The 26,224-nt window shown below is 44.0% G+C and overlaps 1 pseudogene; it reads left to right on the top strand.

The window, feature by feature from the left end:
* The first annotated feature begins 1,509 nt into the window (after positions 1-1,509).
* LOC106602340 (ovochymase-2-like) overlaps positions 1,510-26,224 on the top strand; it is a 33,843-nt pseudogene continuing 9,128 nt past the window's right edge.

Raw genomic sequence — 26,224 nt, 5'->3', positions numbered from 1 at the left:
AAATGGTGTCTGATGGAGACATAACATGTGCAGTTTGAGCTATTCCAGGAAGTGCTGCTCCCTCTCATTGAGTAACTGAAGCTGAAGGCCGACCGGAGTACTGCAGGCTGCCATTAGCAACTTAATTATCCTTATAACTTCTTCTGTGTGCGATTTTAAAATAATCGGTTCAAGGACATACATCTGGTGTGTTAGAAGCAATTGTTGGCACCATGATTGTCTTCTAAATTGTTTTATTTACTCAAAGATTGGCCATGAAGATTGCCGTTTTTCCATTCACTATAATGGGGGATCCTGTTTTTCTGCTAACAATGCCTTTAGTACCTCGGTTGGCCTTGAACTTCCATGGCATCAATCAGAGGGGGGAGTCGTTCTCCCCTGCTACAAACACACTGGCAGTATTACAGCAAGGCAGCATGAGCCAGGCTGTCTGTACAGAGAGCCATTAGAAATTTGCAACGAAGTGTTCGAAATTGCATCCTATTCCGTACATAGTGCTCTACTTTTGACCCCGGCCCATAATTCCCTAGAAAGTGCCTTACTTTTGACCAGGGAACATAGAGCAGTAGTCAAACGTACTGCACTATTTGGGGAATAAAGTGCTATTTTAGATGCATCCTGGGAAGGGACCCCTGATTCCAACAGGCAGGATTACAAGCCTGTTTCTAGCACATTATCCATTAGCTTAACAAACGGTAATTGATTGCCAGGTAGCGTCTGTGGGACTCCTATGAGGCATAGATGACTAAACAGTAGGTTCCCATGAGCCTAGTCCCCATCGTTCCTTTTACTTTAATCAAATCCATCGCTAGTGCTAAGTGCTTTGGCACTTAAGCCACATTAAAGAGTTTAACCATAGCCCAGAAGTGCTCTGTACTACATCAATCAATTAGTAAGCTTGACGATAATTGCAGTGCACTGCGTGACGGGCCCGCTCCTCTTATAAAAGCTGAGGTTGAGACAGTAAATGTTTTGAAATGAGATTCGGGGTCGAGTGTAGGGACAAAGTTAATAATATAAACAAGGCTTGCGTAAACACAGGTCATATACCATAGTCCCCCCAAACTCAACTCTGGACCTCGAAGCCAGTTCCACTGTGTTTTTTTCAATGTTGCGCTCGAATCAGGGACTGATTTAGACCTGAGACACCAGGTGGGTGCAATTAATGATCAGGTAGAACAGAAAAGCAGCAGGCTCTGTACCTCATAGGATAAGAGTTGAATAGCCCTGCTATAGGCTATACTGTACAACAGTGTGTATAACGGTTCTATAGTAGCCTACAACAGGTTAAGTTATAGGTGAGAGGTACCATTGCCCCTACTGAATCTATGTACAAAATCATAATGGTTTTATTTGACACTCAAAATGACATCAACTAATTTACCCTATGCACACAATAAGACGTTTTACAACATGTCCAAAAATCCTAAACAGTCAAAAACTCTCCGCACAGACACGCTCCGTATCCCTTGTCCAGGTTCAGGTGAGTCCAAGGTACAGCCAGTCTACCAAAGGTCGAACCAGACCGTGAGACGCTGGTGCACCAGAGGCAAAGCACATTTGCTCCACACCTGCACATCTCTACCACTGTGAACGGAGAGCATGGAGGAAGACTTAAAGCAGAGGCCCAAGTCCAGGGGTCTGAGTACCCTGGAGAAGAGCCTGGTACTACTGTTTGTGGCTCTGACTGGCGCCTGCATCGGACTGGTGGTCATCTACTTCACTGACAAGAACAGCGTCTCCACTGATGAAGGTGAGTAGTGTACTGCCTGTATGTTTAAATGGAGGGAAGGGAAAGGGGGGATACCTAGTTAGTTGCACAACTAAATGCATTAAACAGAAATGTGTCTTCCGCATTTAACCCAACCCCTCTGAATCAGAGAGGTGCGGGGGGCTGCCTTAATCCATATACACGTCATCGGTGCCTGGGGAGAAGTTGTTGTTGGAGGTTAACTGCCTTACACAAGGGCAGAACTGCAGATTTGTCCACCTTTTCGGCGCAGGGATTGGAACCAGCTACCTTTCGGTTACTGACCCAATGCTCTTAACTGCTAGGCTACCTGGTGGTGAGATGCTATATACTTTAAACACATTCATGTAGGCCAGATGATTAGTACTACTGTATATATTGTAAACACTTAGGAGTTGTACTATCTCTCCAAACTTCATCACTGTCAAGGAGGTGTGTGAGTACTAAACTTTAAACCCTTCAAATGTCTTTCAAATGAAAGTTTATAGCTCTACTCACACCAGGAAGTTCACCGCCTCTCAGCAGGACTATGAAACAGTGATTTATGGACCCTTGTGATTGATGGACCATTATACATTTACCATAATATCAGGCTTAGCTAAGCGTCTGGGGAGTGGGTGGGTAATGGCTGTCGGCTGGTGGTGAGTTTGCTGACAAGAAGATGAAAAGTTATGTTTGTTGTCTATTTTGTTGAAATTTCTATCACTGGACATTGTGCTCTTAATGTATCTCTGTCTCTGACAGATGTTTTATTATTTATGATTAAATTAAGCCACACTTTCATATCAGCAATAAATGATAAGCATAGAAGAATGATCTGGGTCATTGTATACCGCAATAACAAACCAACGGCATTCATTGCTGCAGTAATAATGGCATTGAATACTTCTGGCATTGAATGTGCATCCATTCTGGCTACAGGGCTAGACAGAGAGTTATATTCTAAGGGGGTTCTGTGTCTTTGTGGTACCTCTGTGACGTGAGTCACAGTGACGTCCCCTGCCACTGGCTGCACAGTGTGGCAGACAGACAGTCCGAGCTGAGACCCAGCTGTGGAGGAACAGAACGACAACAAAAGGCAAAGGTTCCTCTAACGTTGAGGGAACGTCTATAGACAAACCTCCTGCGAACCGTTAGGGATATCTGAAAGTCTAATTGGTCCCCTTGGACATTGGCATCTCATTGGTCTCACCACTGGCTACTGATGCACTGGTGCACTTCCAAGCACTGTTATGGATTGCTGGACGTATTTTTCATATAGTGTCACTCTGTCACCATAGAAAGCATGACAAATACGTCCTCAATTTGTCACGTCTGCATTTGTTTTCAACCCTCCGTTATGAGTCATTCTATTTCATCTATAGTTAGAAAACAACCCATCAAATCATCTGAGTTAAAATGTGATATAACATGCATGTTATTTTGGCTTCTGACAAGGTGTCAATGATGATCTGTTTTATCATATAAGATAGTCCACATATCTGCAACATATCTTGGTGCCTTTTTACAGTTCTGTGCTGGTTCCCAAAAAATACAGCCTTCCCCACCCCTTAAAAATGCATTTAAATCTTATGAAAATCTATGATGTTATTAACACTGTCCCACGCTACCTTGGCTCGGTTAGCCAAATCAGTCATTTCGTTCCTAAGAATAATGGCTTTCATCCATTTCTATGAGTGAGACAGCCTTAGGAGACGCGGCTGACTCCAGAGACAGCACTCACACAGTACACTGGTCTAGCATAATGCAAATACTCTCATTCTCTTTCTCTCTATTTCTCTCTCTCTCTTTCTCTCACTCTCTCCCTTTTTATTCGTCCTTACAAAATCCCTTATTCAATAAAACTTGCCCAGGAATAATGTCTGCACTATAAAGTAATGGTCGTAGCTAGTGGTGTATTGAAAGGCCAAATACTGTCTAGCATCTGTCTACATTATACAGTGCATTCGGAAAGTACTTAGACCCCTTGACTTATTCTACATTTTGTTACATTACAGCCTTATTCTAAAATGTACTAAAAAACATTTATCATCAATCTAAACACAATACCCCATAATGACAAAGCAAAAACAGGTTTTTAGAAACGTTTGCAAATTTGTAAAAAAGATACAACTGAAAATATCACATTTACATAAGTATTCTTATGATGCTACAAGCTTGGCATACCTGTATTTGGGGAGTTTCTCCCATTCTTCTCTGCAAGCTCTGTTAACTTGGATGGGTAGTGTCACTGCACAGCTATTTTCAGGTAGGTCTCCTCAGAGATTTTAGATCAGGTTCAAGTCCGGGGTCTGGCAGGGCCACTCAAGGACATTCAGAGACATGTCCTGAAACCACCCCTGTGTTGTCTTGGCTGTATGCTTAGGGTCGTTGTCCTGTTGGAAGGTGAATCTTCACCCCAGTCTGAGGTCCTGAGCACTCTGGAGCAGGTTTCCATCAAGGATATATCTCTCTGTACTTTGCTCCGTTCATCCTTCCCTCAATCCTAACTAGTCTCCCAGTCCCTGCCGCTAAAAAACATCCACGATGCTGCCACAACCATGCTTCACTGTAGGGAAGGTGCCTAGTTTCTTCCAGACGTGACGCTTGGCATTCAGGCCAAAGAGTTCAATCTTGGTTTCATCAGACCAGAGAATCTTGTTTCTCATGGTCTGAAAGTCTGTAAGTGCCTTTTGGCAAACTCCAAGCGGGCTGTCATGTGCCTTTTACTGAGGAGTGGCTTCCGTCTGGCCACTCCACCATGAAGGCCTGAATGGTGGTGTGCTGCAGAGATGATTGTCCTTCTGGAAGTTTCTCCCATCTCCACAGAGGAACTCTGTAGCTCTGTCAGAGTGACCATCGGGTTCTTGGTCACCTCTCTGACCAAAGCTCTTCTCCACCGATTGCTCAGAGTCTTGGTGGTTCCAAACTGCTTCAACAAAGGTGCTTCTAGAAAGTACTGAATCCTTATGCGATTGTGAATTTTTTTTAAATCTAAAAACCTGTTTTTGCTTTGTCATTATGGGGAATTGTGTGTAGATTGATGAGGGAAAATAACAATTGAATCAATTTTTAAATAAGGCTGTAACATAACATGTGTAAAAATTTGAATGGTCTGAATACTTTCCAAATGCACCGTATATACACCACTAGTCAACATATGGATAGATATATGTGTGTACAAAACATTAGGAACACCTGCTTTTTCCATGACATAGACTGACCAGATCCATTATTGATGTCACTTGTTAAATCCACTTCAATCAGTGTAGATGAAGGGGTGGAGACAGGTTAAATAAGGATTTTTAAGCCTAGAGACAAATGAGACATGAATTGTGTATGTGTGCCATTCAGAGAGTGAATGGGCAAGACAAAATATTTAAGTGCCTTTGAACAGGGTATGGTAGTAGGTGCCAGGCGCACCGGTTTGAGTGTGTCAAGAACTGCAACGCTGCTGTGTTTTTCACGCTCAACAGTTTCCCATGTGTATCAAGAATGACCCACCACCCAAAGGACATCCAGCTAATTTGACACAATTGTGGGAAGCATTGGAGTCAACATGGGCCAGTATCCCTGTGGAACGATTTCGACACCTTGTAGAGTCCATGACCTGGCGAATTGAGGCTGTTCTGAGGGCAAAAAGAAGGAGTGCAACTCAATATTAGCAAGGTGTTCCTAATATTTATACACTCAGTGTATATGTGTGTAAATTATATAAAAAAAATTGTACTGTATTGGTTGTATAGGGTAGTTGCTGACCATGTTGTCATTGGCCATACCATTGTATGAGGGTATGTTATTGCTGTATGTTATTGCTTTAATTACCAATTACCAATTGCTTTTGTTTAATGGGACTGGTGAAGCAATCCTCAATTCGAATGCTCTTATTAACGTAAGTAGCGCCACTATGTCATCAAACAATCTGTCGCAGCAGGATGTTCAATAATGACATTGTGTTACCCTTCCATGTTATACATAACAGCCCAATAACAAGGGTTATAATCAAAACAAATGATTCTGCCAGTAGACATTGTTTTTCCAGAACAAAATTACCCAAAGCTGTTCCCCTGCAGCTGTCACATCAACTGAATGTTCATGTAATCAATTGTGTGTGTGTGTGTGTGTGTGTGTGTGTGTGTGAGTGTGTGTGTGTGTGTGTGTGTGTGTGTGTGTGTGTGTGTGTGTGTGTGTGCGTGCGTGCGTGTGCATGCGTGGGACAAGAGGTCAATTCGGGATGCGGGGGTCCTCAGGCACTCCAGGGCCCATCGGGGGAGTTCACCAGCATGAATCACCCCAGTAGCTACGACAACGGCATGAGCTGCAGCTGGCACATCACTGTGGACCCAGGCATGGTAAGTACCACAATGCAACACATTCAAAACACAAAGACTTTTATACAGTAACCTCTTTTCCTTTTACTGTGCTCTTTCCTTCAAACAAATACACTGAACAAAAATATAAATGCAATTTTCAACAATTTCTAAGATTTTACTGAGTTACAGTTCATATAAGGATCTCAGTCAATTGAAATAAATTCATTATGGCCTAATCTATGGATTCCACACTTTAAAAAAAAGTTGGGGGCATGGATCAGAAAACCAGTCAGTATCTCGTGTGACCACCATTTGCCTCATGCAGCACGACACATCTCCTTCACATTGAGTTGATCAGGCTGTTGATTGTGGCCTGTGGAATGTTCTCCCACTCCTCTTCAATGGCGTTGTGAAGTTTCTGGATATTGGCGGGAACTGGAACACGCTGTCGTACACGTTGATCCAGAGCATCCCAAACATGCTCAATGGGTGACATGTCTGGTGAGTATGCAGGCCATGGAAGAACTGGGACATTTTCAGCTTCCAGGAATTGTGTACATATCTTTGCGACATGTAGCTATGCATTATCATGCTGAAACGTGAGGTAATGTCGGCAGATTAATGGCATGATAACGGGCCTCAGGATCTCATCACGTTATCTCTGTGCATTCAAATTTCCATTGATAAAATTCAATTGTGTTCGTTGTCCGAAGCTTATGCCTGCCCATACCATAACCCCACCACCAACATGCTCATCCACACAACGCTATATATGTTGTCTGCCATCTGCCCGGTACAGTTGAAACCGGGATTCGTCCGTTAAGAGCACACTTCTCCAGCGTGCCAGTGGCCATTGAAGGTGAGCATTTGCCCATTGAAGTTGGGTACGACGCCGAACTGCAGTCAGGTCAAGACCCTGGTGAGGACGACGAACACTCAGATGAGCTTCCCTGAGACGCTATCTGACAGTTTGCAGAAATGATTCGGTTGTGCAAACCCACAGTTTCATCAGCTGTCCGGGTGGCTGGTCTCAGACGATCCCGCAGGTGAAGAAGCCGGATGTGGAGGTACTGGGATGACGTGGTTACATGTGGTCTGTGGTTGTGAGTCAGGTTGGACGTACTGCCAAATTCTCTAAAGCAGAGAAATGAACATTACATTTTCTGGCAACAGCTCTGGTGAACATTCCTGCAGTCAGCATGCCAATTGCATTGTATTGTGTGACAAAACTGCACATTTTAGAGTGTCTTTTTCTTGTCCCCAGCACAAGGTGCATCTGTGTAATGATCATGCTGATTAATCAACTTCTTGATATGCCACACTGATCAGGTGGATGGATTATCTTGGCAAATGAGAAATGCTCAGTAACAGGGATGTAAACAAATTTGTTCACCAAATTTGAGAGAAATCAGCTTTTTGTGCGTATGGAACATTTCTGGGATCGTTTATTTCAGCTCATGAAACATGGGACCAACACTTTACATGTTGCGTTTATATTTTTGTTCAGTATACATGTCAAAACACAACTAAGTCTCATAGGCTCTGTTCAAATGTCATTGAATAGCCTCCCTCCCTTTCTCTCTTTCTTTCTTTCTTTCTTTCTTTCTTTCTTTCTTTCTTTCTTTCTTTCTTTCTTTCTTTCTTTCTTTCTTTCTTTCTTTCTTTCTTTCTTTCTTTCTTTGTCTCTTTCTTTCTTTCTTTCTTTCTTTCTTTCTTTCTTTCTTTCTTTCTTTCTTCCTTCCTTCCTTAATTGAAGTAGTCACTGGTTGGATCATTGACTACCTCATGGAAGAGAGAAAGGAAGAATGGATGCATTTTTAAGAATTCTAAACTTTCAAGAGATACTCTAAAAAAGCCTCATGTCATTTCCATGACGACCACTGATCTGACAGGAGCTGAAGGGTGGAAGTAACACGCCAGACACCTTTCCATGCCCTGTCCTTTCACCCATCAGTGCACATACAGAGGAGAAGAGGACACAAGGATAGGCGGCCATTTTGGAAATTGGAAAATGGGAACCCAGTCAAATTGTAAGGAACAGGGTCTCTTGTCCTTAAAGGATATTCTGTGTCTGCCTGATAAATATTCATCAAAGGGATCCCCTTATCTTTTATTAATGCACAGCGGCTAGGGCGAATGTTTGGCAGGTGCAGAAACCATTAAGATAACGACTAAAAACATCAAATTAACCGCATCACTAACTTTGAAAGATATTGCACTTTAAAAACCAACTCTAAACCAGAATGCTTGGTTGACTTATATAGAACAAAACCTGCAGCGGAACAATGCTTTCGATCACCGTCACCACCAAAACAGATCATCATTTCAATGATCTTTCATTGGAATAGTGCTTTTGATATGAGTCTCTGAGCTGGAAGGATGTCAGGCGTAGCCATAAGACTGCATCTCAAATGGAACCCTATTAGTGTAGTGCACTACTTTTGACCAGAGCCCATAGTTCTAAATAGAGAATAGTGTGTCATTTAGGAAGCAACCATAGACAGACACCAGGGTATAACAGTACGGTAGGGAAGGCGAACAGAACAGAAAGCCCTTAGATCAGATGTAGCTATGAGACATGGGTAAACACAGCTCCACACCGTGACAGATGGCTGCTCTGCCATCTCTTTCATTCTCTCAAGCTACGACATCCGGAGAAGGAGAGGAGACAGGAAAACAAAAAACATTTTCACTTTGCCAAGCAAGCCAGACTGAGACTGCCTCTCTCTCCCCCTTTCTCTCTCTCTCTCTCTCTCTCTCTCTCTCTCTCTCTCTCTCTTCCCTACCTCCCCTTCCTCTCTCTCTCTCTCTCTCTCTCTCTCTCTCTCTGTCTCTGTCTCTGTCTATCTCTCTCCCCCTTTCCCTCTCCCCTTCTCTCTTTCCTCCCTCTATCTCTCCCTCTCTCTCGCTCCCTGTCGTCTCGATTTTAATCTCTCCTCTCTCTTTTTCTCCCTCTCCCTCCCTCCCTCCCTCCCTCCCTCCCTCCCTCCCTCCCTCCCTCCCTCTCCTCCCTCCTCTCTCTCTCTCTCTCTCTCTCCCTCTCTCTCCCTCTCTCTCTCCTTCCTCTCTCTCTCCTCTCTCTCTGTTCCTCTCTTTCTCTTTCTCCCTCTGTGTTCCTCTCTCTCCCTGTCGTCTCGATTTTAATCTCTCTCTCTCTCTTTCTCTCTTTCTTTCTCTCTCCCTCTCTCTCTTTCCCTGTCGTCTCGATTTTAATCTCTCTCTCTCTCTCTCTCTCTCTCTCTCTCTCTCTCTCTCACACTCACACTCACACGCACACGCACACGCATACGCACACACACCCACACCCACACCCACACACACACACACACACACACAGTCAAGCCTCCTACTAAGTAGCAGTATGTCTACTGCTCCAGTCTCTAAGACAGTGAATAATAAAAACCTGCCTGTTTGTTTTCCTCTACTCCAGGTGATCCATTTGTGGTTTGAAGACTTCTCCCTGGAGGCAACAGACCTGTGCACAGCAGACTACTTTACAATACAGGACAACCTGGGAGTCATCGGTAAGACACTGGAGACACTGGAGCCAGACTAATTAAGTGGATTAAGGCCAATACATCCAGGCAAAGGGTTTGGTAGGCCAACATTTATTACTGAAAACTGAGGGGGAGACATATGGGAAGGTTTGTGTGTCGGAGTGGGGGGTAGTGTGTGTGTGTGTGTGTGTGTGTGTGTGTGTGTGTGTGTGTGTGTGTGTGTGTGTGTGTGTGTGTGTGTGTGTGTGTGTGTGTGTGTGTGTGTGTGTGTGTGTGTGTGTGTGTGTGTGTGTGTGTGTGTTCTCAAATATCTCGCTATACAGATCAGATATTGCTCCACACAGGGTTTTGAGAGGTGGGGTACAGGTGTAGGGTAGGGGATCCATCCTTGGCATGTCTTCAGGTATGTGTCACATCTCACATGGTGGGGCACAAAGGGATTCAATTCAAAGGAATGTAATTCCATTTCTGTCCTTTGAGCCTGTTCAAAACCAGTACCATACAGTCTCCAGCACATCGTACATTCATATTCAGTTGTTTGATCTATCCTCAGATCTTTCCTCCTTGACTTTATACAACTCAAACCACCAGGTTCTCCCCACCATCACTAGCTTTTCCCGTTTCCCGTTTTATTACAAGCTCATTTACTTGAGCAAACATATTACATTTAAATATTTAATTTACTCTGCTTATGATATTCTATTACGCCCGTAGGTGATGGTGTGTGCTCTTCAGACTGTTTCTGACAGGATGGGAGAATCAGACACCCAGCCAGAGGCTCTCTCTCTGTCTCTCTCTCTCTGTCTCTCTCTCTCTCTCTCTCTCTCTCTCTCTCTCTCTCTCTCTCTCTCTCTCTCTCTCTCTCTCTCTCTCTCTCTCTCTCCTGGTCTCTCCAACTGTCCATTCTCACCTCTTAGCTGACACGCTGGGATGTCTGGCACAGCAAAGGGAAGCTATGTGAAGTGTGAGGTGGAACTATTAAGGTGACTGTGCAAAAGCGTTGATGTTTAAACCTTGTGGATAGGACTCATTTTGTTCTGTACTTTTCTATACTTTCTATCCCGTATAGTTAGAGATTGGTGAATGTAGATGTGAGGCCACACCATCGTTCTCAATTGTTACACTTTCCACTGTGCCACACATTAACACATTCTTCTACTTTCACAAATGGATACAGACACACACGCACATGCACACACACACACACACACACACACACACACACACACACACACACACACACACACACACACACACACACACACACACACACACACACACACACACACACACATACACACATAACTAACCCTGCAGTGTTATTGCAACACCTCCTCTGGCTCTTCACTTCCTCTGCCCCTTAGCTGGAGCACAACACACCTCACACACTCACGCTCTCTCTCTCTCTCTCTTTGTCTCTCTCTCTCTCCCTTCCATACACAGTGTCCCCTATTCCCCACACCCTCAGCACACAGCCCCACAGGACCATCCACACTCCAAGGCTATAAGGGGATTGAGCTTTGATGTCAAACCCAAATTAGAGCGTCCACGGAGGACACAGCCTATAAGCCTGGCTGGCCTGCCTCTTCACTACTCCACTTTAAGTTACAGCCCCTAACTAGATTACAGACTTTCAGAGGGAGGTTAACTGCACTGCGGAATGTCAGATTGATGTTTGACATTACCCGACTGTTTTTGGAACATCGCAACAAAAATGCATACATGCATTTATTGGAATGTATTGAACATATCAATGGTATATAGATATACTGTACTGTACATGTAGGTATGGCCAGTAGCTATTGATTTGACATAAATGGTTCTATATGTACAGTAATCCATATATTGTTTTCTTCTTTCTCTTCTGTTCTGTTTGGCTCTGCAGGGAGGTTGTGTGGGCGCTCCAAACCCAGGCCCATAGTGTCACTGGGAAACTCTATGTTGTTGTTCTTTGACACCAATGACAGAAATACAGACAAGGGATTCAAAGCAAAGTACCAAGCTGTGACACCAGAGAGTACTTTAGGTAAATAACACCATTATCAATCAACAGTGATGAGAATTATGAACATTCAGAGCTTTTCAGGGGGGAAAGAGAGAGGGAGAGGGGGAGGAAGAAGGGGAGAGAGAGGGAGAGAGAGAGAGTGAAAGAGAGAGAGTGAGAGAGAGAGAGAGAGAGAGAGAGAGAGAGAGAGAGAGAGAGAGAGAGAGAGAGTGAGAGAGAGAGAGAGTGAGAGAGAGAGAGAGAGAGAGAGAGAGAGAGAGAGAGAGAGAGAATGACAGGGGCAAGGAGACATAGGAGTAACAGAGAAGGAGGACAGAGAGAGAGAGAGACACAGAGAGAAAGCGATGGATGGATGGTGGGTATCCTTGAGGTGTCTGTTCAGCTGAAGTACTCTCCATCTCCATGCTCCCTGCTTCCAGAAATAGCCGGGGCTGGTGGCGCTCTCCAAGGTGACCGCGGGGATCTACTGACCCCTGGGTTTCCAGCACAGAACTACAAGAACGGGGCTCTCTACCAGGTACATACACACACTCACACACACACACTAACACACCAGGTACCTCCACAAGGACATGCCATCCATGGTACCACACACAATCTGCCATACACACGGCAGCACCTCTCTACCAAGTAGTGTATTATCCACAGCACGTTGTTCATATGGCCCCAGTCTTTCTGTGAGGTACTTTACAATCAATAGCACCTTTCTCTCTGTCTGAGGAAGTGAATAATAATAACATGGTCCGTCATGTCGTGTGCTGTATGGAGCTAAGCTGCATCAATAACAATCAATGGGGAAACGGACTCCTATATTTTGGGGTGTTTTCAAATGAGGTGCCCCTTTAGTAAATCTATGGTCACTGGGCACCATCTGAACACCGAGATTGGGGAGCAACTCGCGTCTTGTTTTGGCTCAGAGCACGGCTGAGCGCTTTGACGTCAGCTTTTGCTTGGTTTGGATCATTAGATCATTGGGTTGCATCACAAATGGCACCCTATAGCCCTTTATAGTGCACTACAGGTCCCATAGGGCTCTGGTTAAAAGTAGCGCACTATGTAGGGAAAAGGGTGCCATTAGGGACTCATGCTTGGTCCTGTTTGGCTGTGTATTATCTGGCTTGCTCATGTTGCTTTCTGTCTCCTTCTTGGCTTGGATGTTGAGGCAGATGGGCTCCTGTCCAAACCGTCACAGCCCAGGAGATATTGGATGATTTTTATTCATGACTCGTGTCAATATGCAGCGCATGCAGCCATCTGCAACCTGGGCACCCTCCAGGCAGAAAGAGAGAGAAAGAGATGGATGGGAACATTGAGGAGAAATTATGCTTAAAGCAATGTAGATGGAAATGAAATGTAGAGAAAGGACACCCTTGCCTGTTTCCTGCTGACGAGTGACTGTGTCTATTCTAGAGCTGTAACTTCTATCAGTAATGTTTTTCTTAAGGTTGTGCCTTACTTAGAAAGCCCCTGCCTTTGAATATGAATACGTTCAATTGTGTGCCAAAACTCCGCCCCCACCAGAATCTACTAGAAGGAATATCAGACTCATGTTGGTGCATATGGTTATATCAACTCTACCAACGGATTTATCTTGACATTGATTGAATCGTTGATCTTTGATCATTGATTAAATCTTTGTAATTGACTGAATGTTTGATGAAGTAATGGAAATAAAATTGACGTTTGTATTCAAATGAAATGGATGTGTTTTTGTATGAAATGGATATTTGTGGTCAAACGAAATGGATTTGTTTGTGTATGAAATTTGGTGGTGAAATGAAATAGTATGTGTATGTGGTCCACAGTGGAGGATCACTGTACCGGAGGGAGAGAAGATCAGACTGACGTTCTCCTCCTTCGACCTGGTCCCTGAGGCCTGTAGAGACTACGTAGATGTCTACGATGGTCACAAAACCGGCTCCGCCATGTTGGGTAAGACATCACTCTGTGTTATGCTAACTCTGGTATACAGCAGTTGGACTAGTATAGATACGTATAGTACAGATATACTTAGGCCTACACACCTGTTGCAGAACATGTGTAGGCCAACACTCAAAATGTACTTATTCACTAGTCTCATAATGTGTTAAAATACCCTAATTATACCCTACCCTCATAATATGGCTACACTTGTCACGTCCTGACCAGTATAGGGGTTATTTGTGATTGTAGTTTGGTCAGGACGTGGCAGAGGGTATTTGTTTTATGTGGTTCGGGGTGGTGGTTTGTTTAGAAGGGTGTTTGATTTATTATTTCCGGGTTTTGGGTTATGTTCTAGGTTTTTGTATTTCTATGTTCTTTCTAGTTTAGTATTTTCTATGTTAGGTAATTGGCTGTTGGACTCTCAATTGAAGGCAGGTGGTTGTAGTTGCCTTTGATTGAGAGTCCTATATATAGGGATGTGTTTTGTTTGTTAATTGTGGGTAGTTGTCTTTAGCACTGCTGTTATGTGTATAGCCTGCTAAACTGTTTCCTGTCGTTGTGTATTGTTTTTCTGTGTTCACAGTCTTTATTTAAAATAAATATAATGATGAGCACGCAACCCGCTGCGCCTTGGTCCTCTCTAACCGAAGACAGACGTTACAACACTCAAATATACATTTTCTAAAATAGGCTACTTTTGTTCATGGATTTTCAATTATGAGAACAGAGATTGTGACAACAAGTGCAACATCTTCAGTCCTCCAAACCCACAATCAATATATTCTTAAGTCTCACAATTTGAGCAACTTCACTAATGAACTTGTTTTAGGAGGTATAGTATCTTGATCGACATGCAGCGGGAGCACTTGGCAGTTGAAACAGGCTGTGGGGAGTGAAATCAACTATGCATACAGCAACACTCAAATTCACTTCAGGCTGCATGAATAAGATATGATGTTCATTAAAAGTTTGGGGTAGGAAGATGGAAAAATAGAGAGAGGTTCTCAAATTAGACTGGCATGTAAATGTAATCTCTACAAACAGAAATTATGCAAAATAGCAGCATTTATAGTTATTATTGAGCTTACTATGTATGTGGAGACCTGTACAATACTTTTGTGAATTAATCAAATAATAATTGGTGTCACTGTTTGGTCAGTTCAAGTGGTGCATAAGGCCTGTCCAGGTTTTACATCAGTGTACCACAAATTGGAGTTTGGGTTATTATAACTAACTGTGTAGTTTGATTAGTGGCCTAATCAAACTCTTTAGGGGTTTCTGAACAGTGAAATGTTGTTTTCTCACAGGTCGATTCTGTGGTAGTAAGAATCCAGGCCGCGTGGATTCCAGCGGCAACACGATGGTGGTGCGTTTCAAAACCGATTCCACTCTCACCTCCAAGGGTTTCAGTGCCACATTCACCAACCTCATCCCGACCACGGTCAAACCTACCACCATGATGCCCACAACACCAGCTATAACCGGTGAGTACACTACGGGGAAAACCATAGAATAACATAGAATTCTATATCTATGAGTGTACCCATAGACAATAAATCAGTTCTATATCTATGAGTGGACCCATAGACAATATATCAGTTCTGTATCTATGAGTGTACCCATAGACAATATATCAGTTCTATATCTATGAGTGGACCAGTCAGATTGCCGCATTCAGAGGTCATATGCCCCTTCTAGGAATTAGCCTGTATTTATAATTGTGATTTTCATATAGACCTAAGTACTTGGTATGCCACAGTTACAGCTGTATTGACTTTCTGCAGGTAGCCCTCCTTCCTCCTCCTCTTGACTCCAATTGAAATATGTGAGCTCTCTCCGTGGTATAATTGATTGGAATTCAGTGGCTTGCAGCAGCAACAGTATCGATGTTGTTAAACCTTCCTCACCAGAACATTTTTTTCAAAACTTGCCTCTTTTTCTAGTTTTCATTTGTTTAAATGATATAGAATGATTGATTTCATCAGCAAGATAAATTGCTAAACTATGTCCACATTGCACACAGCAGGCATACATAGCAGGCATAACTTTGCCTCTAGCAACTTCCATACTCTAACTGTGCATCCCAAATGACACCCTATTCCCCATATAGTGCACTACTTTTGACCAGAGCCCTATCAAAAGTAGTGCACTACTGTATATAGTGAATAGGGTGCCATTTGGGACGCAGGATAATGGCTGTAAATCGTTGGCTATGTTGTGAACCAGCTGATTGATGAGCAGTGTTTGTTGGTAAATAATCACCGGTGTGATATGCTGGCATAATGGTTATCGCTGCCTTTCTCCTAACATAGACACAATGATAAGAGGCTGACAGGCAGCTTAAAGGACAATTCCACCCCCAAACTATCTTTTGGTATTTGTTTCATTAGTCTATTGTTGACATAGTGCCAAAATGTTTTGCTTGTCAGCTATCAAGTTTTCAAGATATGTAACTTTCAAAGTACAGAAATCATCCCATCATATGAAGCAAAACGCAGCATCATATGATGCAAAATGTATCATACGGGGATGATTTCTGTGTTTTGAAAGTTACATATCTTGAAAACTTGATTGCTGACAAGCAAAACATTTTGGGACTATGTCAACAATGGACTAATTAAACAAATACCGAAATATCGTTTTTGGGTGGAGTTGTCCTTTAAATAAGAATGAATGCAGCTAAAACAATAGGGTGGGTGTGTCGTTTTTGTGTGTGTGTGTGTGTGCTCGAGGGAGTCTCCCATAGCCCTAAGCTTTGTCCATTCATCACTAACCCAAGCTTCATGTTCTCTGCTACAGACTCTGGCCGTAAAGGAGAGATCCATTCTATGGGATTCCCAGATGCGTATCCCGGGAATCTTCACTGCTCCTGGAACATCACAGCTCCGGAAGGCTTCCTGGTCAAACTGCACGTCACAGACATGTCCGTCACGGGAGAGGCGGGCCAGTGTGGCGAAGACAAGCTTGTAGTTTCTGACAGCCTCCAGGCGCTTGGTAAGTTACAGTATGTCCACCCAACCTGGATCCCCTGTTCATGTGTTATTATGGAGATCCAAAATGGCCCCAAATGGTGTCATAGAGTACAGACACTTTTTCATAGAGTACAGACACTATGACCCACTAGCCCTCGTATTTCCCAAACGAGCTGTTTGTCGACTGAGGGACACACACACACACACACACACACACACACACACACATACCCATAAACACACAACAAACAAATCAAGTAGCAGGAGACAGCAGATAAGCATATGCTGAGCAGAATGTGCCCCGTTACTTGAAATGAAAAGGGGGGGGACTTTGACTCCTGGACAGAGCGCCAAGCACCAAGCTAGGCTAGTGTGCTGAGTGTGCCAGTGCCTGTCTCCTGTCCTCAGGGCTGTAAAGCTGTTGATTAGGATCTCTCCCCAGAGAAGGAGCGAGGCTAGGGAACTGTAAATGTGACCTCCTTGTTATTCACATCAGAGAGCTGGAATCTGATAGTTTTATCTCTAGCACAACACTCTGGAGCAGAGGCAGAGTGGAGACAATAACACCTGCGGCGTGTGTGTGTGTGTGTGTGTGTGTGTGTGTGTGTGTGTGTGTGTGTGTGTGTGTGTGTGTGTGTGTGTGTGTGTGTGTGTGTGTGTGTGTGTGTGTGTGTGTGTGTGTGTGAAGTTGAGAGAAAATGGGGGGCAGAAAGAGAGAGCGGAAACAGCTTTGTTTCTGCGTTAAAGAAGACGCATCCCTTGGAAGACGCTGAAGTCATAAACTTCCTTTTGGAACCTAACACCATCCAAAGAACGCTATTTAGTGCTCTGGGGTGAAGTTTCCCCTAGGTACAGATCTAGGATCAGCTTTCCCTCCCCCAATCCTAACCTTGAGCATTAGTGAGGAAATGTTTTAACTGACCCATGATTCACGTCTCGTGCAACTTCTCCCTACACCCTATTCAGTGTGGTATTCAAGCTGATGTCAAAACATTTAGGATGACAGATCTTTCGCTCTCCTTCGGTGTGTGTGTGTGTGTGTGTGTGTGTGTGTGTGTGTGTGTGTGTGTGTGTGTGTGTGTGTGTGTGTGTGTGTGTGTGTGTGTGTGTGTGTGTGTGTGTGTGTGAGCAGCGGTCAGTTCCTTCCTCACCAGAGGTCTCTGTCGGAGCTCTAACTATCAGAACAGGCGCGACCCCCTGCCAGGGGGAGCAGGGCTCAGCAGGAGGGCATGGTTGGCCCCTGACAGCACACATTAAACCTAACAAGTACAGGAGCAAAACACCAGGCAGACAAAGGGCAATAGAAATACAGACTCCTCCATTGTAGGAGGTGCTGTCATTTCAGAACTCTGATCTCCTCCATTTAAAAAATCTATAGTTACTGAGGTAGCGTAGATGGTAGTAAACGTTGAAAGCGGAGGAGTATGTTTTCTGAGATGTTGTACCCTTAGACCTTTTGGTGACGTGAAACCATTTGATTGATGTGTCTTATTTGTCAAGGTTATGTTTACATTATGACTGCCATGTCCTTTATCGATGAGAGTACCGTGCCTCATCAGAAATCTGTCTGTTCTCTGTAATGTCTATTGAACGTCTAATGATTCACATCTTTGCTAGACCAACATTGGTATGCATGGAAATTAACCTTTGTGTATTTGAAATTCTGGTTACTACTCTTATGTTTCTATATTAGTAATAGCTCTCTCTCTCTCTCTCTCCCTCTCCTCCAATCCAATACTCCTCATTTCCATTCCTTCTCCATCCCAGGCACACACTGTGGCTACGTCCTTCCTCCTGTGGTGGTCAGTGCCAATAACAAGATGTCCCTGAGCTTCCTGTCCGACTCCCGTCTCTCTGACCAAGTGGGAGGCCGTGTATCCTAAGGACATTGCCGGTAACAATCCCAGCTTTCTCCGAATACACAAACACACACACACACACACACACACACACACACACACACACACACACACACACACACACACACACACACACACACACACACACACACACACACACACGCACACGAACATGCACACACATGCGCATGCACGTGCAAACGTGCACACATGTAAATCTGTACGCACACACACAAAACACACACACACACACACATACACACCTGAGGCACCTTATATCGCTGAGGCAGCTCCACTACTCTCTAATAATGACCAGCCATAAAGTGAACTTTAGATCCCCGGGACGTATTTATGACAGGAGGGACGTCATAGAAGGAGAAGTATGAGCGGTAAGTACTGAGAAAGCACAGGTCAGAGTACACTGGTCAAACGAGGGAAAATGCTTTGATCATGATTAGAATTGACCAATCAGAGGGCTTGACATTTCAGTTGTGAAAGGGCTGAGGAGGCCAGAAGGAGGATTTGTTTTTTGTTAAGTCATTTGTTCTGATGTGGTCGCTTTAACGTTTTCAACTGCTGTTTTACCTTGGCGTTTTTTTGGCATTATACTACAGTTTTTTGAGTTATCAGACATTTCAGTTTATGGATGTCAACACCCAAGGTTTTGGACGTCAACGCCCACATTTAAAGAGATATCAAGATGTATGGTAAGTGGATGTATTAAACGTTTATTTCCGTTACAAACTCCACGGACCCGCTCCATCTGAGTAAACAGACATACACTCCATCTTTAAATAAACAGGGAGAGCCAGATACCAGGGCTGATCGACCAGCTACATTAGGGTGTATTGCATAGGCTTGCACTGGCTGTTTATCACTGTGACACACTGTGCTTACTACTGAGTAAATTCTACTCTGCTCTCTGGCTAATGTTGAGGAGGCTGCAGCTCATCTACTCTAATCTGTTTATTTCCCGTCTGCTCACTATCATCATTCAGACACACACACACACCCACACAAGGACGCATGCATGCACTTACACACACACACGCACTGAACCATGAATGGACATGCACACGCACACGCACACACACACACACACACACACACACACACACACACACACACACACACACACACACACACACACACACACACACACGCATGCATACAGTATGTACACACACTAACCCCCACCTTCATTCCACAGCGATCCAGGGATGCGGAGGGGCCTCCCATGAGTTAAAAGGGGTTATTAAGTCTCAGAACTGGCCTACGAACTACAAGGCGGCCAGCGAGTGCATGTGGAGTGTGGAGGTACCCAAAGGGAAGACCATAACCCTGACGTTCACCCACTTCGACGTGGAAGCCAAGGACATTTTCACTTCCAAATGCTTGGATAACATGGTGGCATACCACATCTATAATGACGGAGCTGAGAGTACAAAACACGGTGAGTACAAACTATGGTGATTTTAAACATTTGATTGAATGTTGATTGAATGGTGCTGCAGCTAGTGTACCATCAACACATTGTTACCCAATTTTATGAAAGGTTATTTATAAATAAAATGATAAGTTACAGAGTAGTAGTAGTATTAGTAGCACTAGCAGCACTAGTAGTATTAGTAGTAGTGGTAGTAGTAGTAGTAGCAACACTAGTAGTAGTAGTAGTAGCAGTAGTAGAAGAAGCAGTAGTAGTACAGATGTAGAATCTTAATTTGATTGCTTAATTTGATTGCTATAGCAGGAAAATAATCCTGCAGCAACAGGAAATGTGAATTATTATGTGGATTATAATGAATGTATATTTTGTAGGGGTTGATACATTTTCCATATGGGAAAATGAAGTCTGAAATTTCAAAGGGGAAATAACAAACTTCCGAAGCCTTTTTAAATCTCCAAATACAGCTCAAATCCATTTTTCCTGGAATAGGGTGATGAAATTGTCAGGACTTCGGCCGAAGTCGGTCCCTCTCCTTGTTTGGGCGGCGTTCGGCGGTCGACGTCACCGGTCTTCTAGCCATCGCCTGTCACGCCCAGACCTTAGAGAGTCTGTTTTATTCTCTATTTGGTTAGGTCAGGGTGTGACTTGGGTGGGCAAATCCATGTTTATATTTCTTTGTTGGCCTAGTATGGTTCCCAATCAGAGGAAGCTGTTTATCGTTGGCTCTGATTGGGGATCATACTTAGGCAGCCCTTTTTCCCACCTGAGATTGTGGGATCTTGTTTTTGTGCTGTCTAGCCCTGCAGAACCTTACGGTCGGTTTTTGCATTTTCTTGTTTTGTTGGTGTTCATTATTAAAGGAAATGATGTACGCCTACCACGCTGCATGCCTACCACGCTGCACCTTGGTCTCCTCATTCAAACGACGAGCGTAACATCGCCGATCCACCTTTCATTTTCCATTTGTTTTGTCTTTGTTTTCTACACACCTGGTTTTCATTCCCCAATTACATGTTCATGTATTTAACCCTCTGTTTCCCCCATGTTTCTGTGCGTGATGGTTTCTATGTTCATTCGGTACGTTATGGCTGGTTTTCGACGGGTGCTGTTTTCACCCGTGCGTAATTGATTACCGTTTATTGTTGGTCAAGTGTATTGTTACCTTGTGCCTTTTATTTTGAGTAAATTACGTTGCTCACTCATTCTGCTCTCCTGCGCCTGACTTCATGCACCAGCTACACCCACCTTCTGACACAAATTAAGATCCTACATCTGCAGCACTGGTAGCAGCACTGGTAGCAGCACTGGTAGCAGCACTGGTAGCAGCAGCACTAGTAGTGTTACAGAAGTAGCTCAACTGACTTGCAAGTGATTTTTGGTGTTGTTGTTTTTACTTACCAGGTCCATGGTGTGGTGACCGACTCCCAGCCACCATCACAACTAAGGGCAACAAGTTAGTGATACGTTTCTATACTGACTTCTTCGTGGAGGCTAAAGGTTTCAGGGCCTACTGGACTACAGACACCACCCAGCCTCTACCCACTGAGCCCCCTGTACAGCCCAACCCCTGGGACAACAACACCGTAGGTAGGTACCTTACCCAGCCTGTTCCCACTGAGTCCCCTATACAGCCCAAACCCTGGGACAACATCACCGTAGGTAGGTACCTTACCCAGCCTGTTCCCACTGAGTCCCCTATACAGCCCAAACCCTGGGACAACATCACCGTAGGTAGGTACCTTACCCAGCCTGTTCCCACTGAGCCCCCTATACAGCCCAAACCCTGGGACAACATCACTGTAGGTAGGTACCTTACCCAGCCTGTTCCCACTGAGCCCCCTATACAGCCCAAACCCTGGGACAACATCACTGTAGGTGTATACAGTGCCTTTGGAAAGTATTCAGATCCCTTTACTTTTTCAGCATGTTGCTACGTTACAGCCCTGTTCTAAAATGTATTAAATGTAAAAAAACTAAAAAAACAATCCTCAGCAATCTACACACAATACCCCATAATGACAAAGTGAGAATTTTTGCAAATGTATAAAATCTTTGCTATGAGACTCCTTGAGATGTTTCTACAACTTTATTTGGCGTTCACCTGTGGTAAAAATCAATTGATTGGACATGATTTGGAAAGGCACCCACCTGTTTATATGGTCCCACAGTTGACAGTGCATGTCAGAGAAACTAAGCCATGAGGTCAAAGGAATTATCCGTAGAGCCCCGAGACAGGTTTTTATCGAGGCTCAGCTCTGGGGAAGGGTACCAAAACATTTCTGCAGCTTTGAAGGTCCCTAAGAACACAGTGGCCTCATCATTCTTAAATGGAAGAAGTTTGGAACCACCAAGACTCTTCCTAGAGCTGGCTGCCCGGCCAAACTGAGCAATCGGGGGAGAAGGGCCTTGGTCAGGGAGGTGACCAAGAAGCCGATGGTCACTCTGACAGAACTACAGAGTTCCTCTGTGGAGATGAGAGAACCTTCCAGAAGGACAACCATCTCTGCAGCACTCCACCAATCAGGCTTTCATGGTAGAGAGCCCAGACGGAAGCCACTCCTCAGTGAAAGGCACATGACAGCCCGCTTGGAGTTTGCCCAAAGTCATCTAAAGACTCTCAGACCATGAGAAACAAGATTCTCTGGTCTGATGAAACCAAGATTGAACTCTTTGGCCTGAATGCCAAGCGTCACGTCTGGAGGAAATCTTGCACCATCCCTACGGTGAAGCATGGTGGTGGCAGCATCATGCTGTGGGGATGTTTTTTAGCGGCAGGGACTGGGAGACTAGTCAGGATTGAGGAAAAGATGAACGGATCAAAGTACAGAGAGATCCTTGATGAAAACCTGCGCGAGAGCACTCAGGACCTCAGACTGGGGCGAACGTTCACCCTCCAACAGGACAATGACCCTAAGACCATGTAACGCCCCCCAAAAGCCCTTCAGGTGGCCAGTCTGTAGAGTACAGTAGAATCCTGGCTTTATTTCAGCTGATCTGTCTGTAGGATACAGTAGACTCCTGACTTTATTTCAGTTGATCAGTCTGTAGATCACAGTAGAATCCTGTCTTTTTTCTGCTCATCCATTTGGTTCAATTCTCCGTGCCCAGATGTGTAGTAAAACTAGATTATTTGGTGAAGCTGTAAACACCGTAGTACGTTCCAAATGGCACCCTATTCTCTATAGTGCATTGCTTTTGACCAGAGCCCAATAGGGTTCCAGTCAAAATTAATATACTATTATCTGTACAGGGAATAGGGTGCCATTTTAGGATTCAGACAGTGTAGTATGAAGTGCCCTTAGTGCAGCAGTTGCCTTCTGGTTGTCTCTTACCCTTTGCCCTATTCTTTACCCTTTGATGGGCCCCAGGTGGCCGGGCCCCTGCCAAGCCAATTTCTGAAATCGAGTTTTACAGATGGACTGTGCATCGTGCTGCCTCGGGGGGGGTTTCTGGTCGGGCACAGCCGAGAGGAGAGGAGAGGAGAGGAGAGGAGAGGAGAGGAGAGGAGAGGAGAGGAGAGGGGAGGGGGGGAGGGGATGACTGTGGGAAAAATTCTTACTGCTATCAAAACAATAACCCTGTAGTCTTATCACTGATGTCAGATAAGATAACAACTGTTCTGTCCTTTACTCTAGAATGGCCAACCACGTGTGGCAAACCCACCATTCCCCCCACCATCCACACCCGCATCGTCAATGGAGAACCAGCCAACCCCCACTCCTGGCCCTGGCAGGTGTCCATGCAGGTGAGACACTGTCTGTCTAAACTCTATTTAGGATCATTTAGATCCATCAAACACTGTTATTCTAGAATCAAATCCAAAATGGCTGCCTGGTTGCCAACATGTCTTAGACATATACCCAGAACCAAGTCACGTGATCATCCATCAGGGAACATCACAAATGTGTCAACTATTTTACAATAACAAGTGAATTCATTTACTCAACATCTCATCTCTCAAGGGCAATATCACCTATAGGTTTTGAATGAGATTCTCTGTTATCATGATGCAGCTACACTAGCCCCAGGGGCAAGACTTCTTTCAGTTGGGACATGTTTGTTAATTGACATCATCATTACATGGATCGGATTACACACACACCCTGAGACTGCACACACACACACACTGCTAATAAAACTTAATGAGATGAGTCCCTTCAGCTCAACCTCATCATTATTTAAATCAACTTTGATTATATCAGAGGCATCGTCATACGCTATGCTTGTTTGTGCATATGTGTGGTTGTGTGTTTGCGTACTGTCTGTCTCACAGGTTTGGCCTTTAGAAGACAAATAGGCACGACTGGCTCACAATTGAAGGAATAGTTCAAACAAATTACAAAATTACATATTGGTTTCCTTGCCCTGAGAGCAGTCTAGGGACATGGCCCATAGCATGGATTGGTGTCTTACCTTGTCCATAGACTGCTTACAGTGTAAGGAATCCAACATGTCATTGAATAATTTGGGTGATCTATCACTTTAAAAGCTGATGTTTTATTTTCCCAGGTTTGGCCTAGCAGTTAGGGGACGCCCAAGTTCTTCCACACCTGCGGAGGAACTCTCATCCATAAGAACTGGGTCATGATAGCTGCCCATTGCTTCATACGGTGAATGAACTAGAGGTTGAGTCCCAAATGGCACCCTATTTAGGGCACTACTTTTGACCAGGACCTATAGGAAATAGGGTGCCATTTGAGATGCATAGGCCCTGGTCAAAAGTAGTGAAATATATAGGGAAAAGGGTGCCATTTGGGACATAGAGACAGAATTACTAGAACAGACATTCCCATTCAAGTCAACGGTCCATTCCGTGTTGGGCGGTAATTCTATTTCTATAAATGTGCACTCCCCTCGACTGTGTCACAGGTACATATCACCGTACATGTAGGCCAGCATGTCCCTATGGTGTGCACAAAACAAGACGATTTTGGCATACATTTTTACCTTTTGAGATTTTAAAATGTACCTTTTACATTTGATTGAGCTGACACACTGTTGTGAAAAGTACCCAATTGTCATACTTGAGTAAAAGTAAAGATAACTTAATAGAAAATTACTCAAGTAAAAGTCACCCAGTAAAATATTACTTGAGTAAAAGCCTAAAAGTATTTGGTTTTAAATATACTTAAGTATCAAATGTAATTGCTAAAATATATTTAAGTATAAAAAAAAAAGTTAAAGTATAAATAATTTTACATTCCTAATATTAAGCAAACCAGACAGCACGATTTTCTTGCTGACATAATTTACAAACGGATCATTTGTGTTTAGTGAGTCTGCCAGATAAGAGGCAGTAGGGATGACCAGGGATGTTTTCTTGATGTACTTGAATTGGAAAATGTTCCTACCCTGCTGCTAAGCATTCGGAATGTAACAAGTACTTTTGGGTGTCAGGGAAAATGTATGGATTAAAAAGTACATTATTTTCTTTAGGAATATGGTGGAGTAAAACTAAAAGTTGTCAAAAAAAATCTATAGTAAAGAAAGGTACAGCTACCCCAAAAAACTACTTAAGTAGTACTTGGGATGTGAAAGTATTTTTGCTTAAATACTTTACACCACTGAGCTGACATTACGTAATATTGTTCTGTGTCTTGTTAAGTAAACAAAACAGAAAAGTATTTTTAGAACATGAAAGTTGAGAAAATGTTCCTCCCTGTGTCTGGAGCCTATTATCTTAATGCAGACAGGCAGTTCTTTGGGACGCCTATGCCTCTGTCTGTCACAACCATTACCTAGTTCCTTATCTAAGGCTTGTTACAGGGCTGGTGCTGGGTCTTGTTAGTCCAATGAATGTCTCCAACTGTGTATAATGACCCACAGAGTTAATTCTGCCCTGTCACAGAGAACCATGCTGATAGATAGGAATTGATGGTATGCTGCTAATGCCAGCAAACTCTGTACACTGTAGGTTTTTCTGTCAGTTGGTGGTTGCTTTTGTACATAGAAATAGATCCTTTAAAGGGTATATCCCCAAGTCAAATATTAAAATGTCTATGATGTAGTTATAGGTGGTTGTGTTATGGAGGATGTCTGTATGAGTGTACAAAACATTAGGATATATATGATATGTGACTCTCTCCAGGTACGCTGACGAGCTCCAGCGCTGGAAAATGTGCCTGGGTAAACACAACCTGACGTTCACAGAAGACACGGAGCGCTGCTTCGGCGTGACGGGCATCTACCGCCACGAGGGCTTCAAGTACCCTATGTTGCCCACGGTGGAGTTCGACATCGCCCTCGTCAGGCTGGGTGGGGAAGTGACCCCCAGCGATCAGATCTCCTACTCCTGCCTGCCCTCCCTGGAGGAGGTCCTGGAGGTGGGCAAGAAGTGTTACGCCACTGGATGGGGAGATGAGACTGGTGAGGGGTTGTGGGGCTTTGGGACGTCCACGATTTGCTGTGACCTCTTTTGTCTCATATGAGGAATTGTATATGTCCCAAATTCCTCCCTATTCCCTGTATAGAGCCCTATG

Source organism: Salmo salar, chromosome ssa04 (genome assembly GCF_905237065.1).
Source record: "Salmo salar chromosome ssa04, Ssal_v3.1, whole genome shotgun sequence".
NCBI classification, from domain to species: domain Eukaryota; kingdom Metazoa; phylum Chordata; class Actinopteri; order Salmoniformes; family Salmonidae; genus Salmo; species Salmo salar.
The sequence above is the reverse complement of the archived record's forward strand: the minus strand, read 5'-3'. Positions and strand labels throughout refer to the sequence as shown.